Source organism: Mangifera indica, chromosome 5 (assembly GCF_011075055.1).
Source record: "Mangifera indica cultivar Alphonso chromosome 5, CATAS_Mindica_2.1, whole genome shotgun sequence".
Lineage (NCBI taxonomy): Eukaryota > Viridiplantae > Streptophyta > Magnoliopsida > Sapindales > Anacardiaceae > Mangifera > Mangifera indica.
The window spans coordinates 4,945,767-4,947,526 of NC_058141.1; the positions used below are offsets into that span (position 1 = coordinate 4,945,767).

At 33.2% G+C, this 1,760-nt stretch overlaps 1 non-coding gene across 1 annotated transcript; it reads right to left on the bottom strand.

The window, feature by feature from the left end:
- Positions 1-992: 992 nt before the first annotated feature.
- LOC123217802 lies at positions 993-1,099 on the bottom strand. Its single transcript, XR_006502540.1, has one exon. It is a non-coding gene; the product is annotated as a small nucleolar RNA R71 (small nucleolar RNA).
- Positions 1,100-1,760: the final 661 nt, after the last annotated feature.

A 1,760-nucleotide genomic window follows, 5' to 3' on the forward strand; every position in this document is an offset into this window, starting at 1 on the left:
TTAACCTTGAGAGAGAAATAGGGTAAAATAGGATAATTAACCATCAACAATTCATCTTATCATTGATTTTAATTGGATTCGTTATTGATTTTTGAGTAATTGATAGTGAAATCATAAACACTGGGCTTCTTTATATTGGTATTTCACTTTTAATCTACTAGATGTTTATTTTTCTTTATTAATTTCGATTTAGTTAGTTTGATTTTTACTTATTTTTAATTCAATTCCCATCCATAGTATTTTTTTTATTTCTCTAGCTAATTTAAATTACAAAATGAACTACTACTCGACAACCAATCCCTGTAGGACCGACATCTTTCTATATTACTTGATTGACTCATATACTTGCGAGCTATTGGTAGTAAGTTTTGCTAGGGATTAGTGTTTTGTTGATGTTAGTATAATTTATAGTTTGGCTAGACTAGAGTTTTATTTTATTTTATTTTTGTTCTATTTGATTTCTTGTTGTCTTTGTTCTCTCCTTGTAGGTACTCTATTGGTTTATGACCAGATCTCAAAATCCAGAATTATTGGATTTTGACCCAGAAATTGAGAGAACCTTTAGAAGACATAGAATAGAAAGACGAGCAAGACAAATGGTTGCCATAGAGGATAACATCAGCAATCAGAGAGCTCTTTGTGATTATGCTGTAACTACTACACATAATGGTTATTCTAGTGTTATGAGGCCTGCCGTGGTTGCCAAAAATTTTGAGATCAAGCCTTCCATTTTTCAGATAGTACAACAAAATTAATTTGAAGGGTTAGAAAATAAAGATCCACATGTCCACTTGTCACGTTTCTCTTAGATATGTGACACCTTCACGATAAATAGGGTTTTTAAAGATGTAATCAAACTGAGGCTATTTCCATTTTCTTTGAAAGATAGAGTGACTACTTGGTTGGATTCTAGGGCACTTGGTACATTCATTACCTAGTAAGCACTTTCTGAAGTTTTCCTTGCAAAATATTTTCCACCAAGTAAAACGGTTAAATTGAGAAATGAGATTGCCATTATTTACCAAAGGAATGATAAGTCCTTATATGAAGCTTGGGAAAGGTTCAAAGATCTACAGAGATAGTTTCCCTATCATGGTTTACCTAACTGGCTAGTTGTTCAAACCTTCTATAATGGTCTTTCTTACTCGTTGAAGAGTATTTTGGACACAACTACTAATAGGTCATTAATAGGTAAAACATTTGATATGGCTTTGCACTTGATTGAAGAAATGACTTCCAACAGTTGTCAATGGCTTAATGATAGAACTAGTCAAATAAGACATTTGGGAGTATATGAAGTGTATGGAACTACTATGGTGGATGCTAAGTTGGAAGTATTAACAAAGAAATTAGAGAGATTAGATATGAAGGTTGTAAGAACTTCTAGTTGTGAGAATTATGAAGGAGATCATGCAAGCTTCGAATGCCAGTTGGGTGCGTACTATGCACATAAGTCTACAAATGAGCAAGTGAATTTTCTTAATTATAACCAAAGGGGATAGGGTAATCCTTGCTCAAATACATATAACCCAGGTTGGAGGAACCACCCAAACTTCGCATGGACAAACCAAACCAATACTTTTAATCCAAACTAGAATTTTAGGCAGTTACCTCTAGGGTTCCAAGCTAGAAACACTAACCCTTAACCTTTACATCATCCTCAAGTTCCTCAAGAATAAAAATCAAAATTGGAATTGATGATAAAGAATTTCATTCTTGCCCAAAAACAAAAAGTCGAAGCTCAAGATGAAACAATTAGA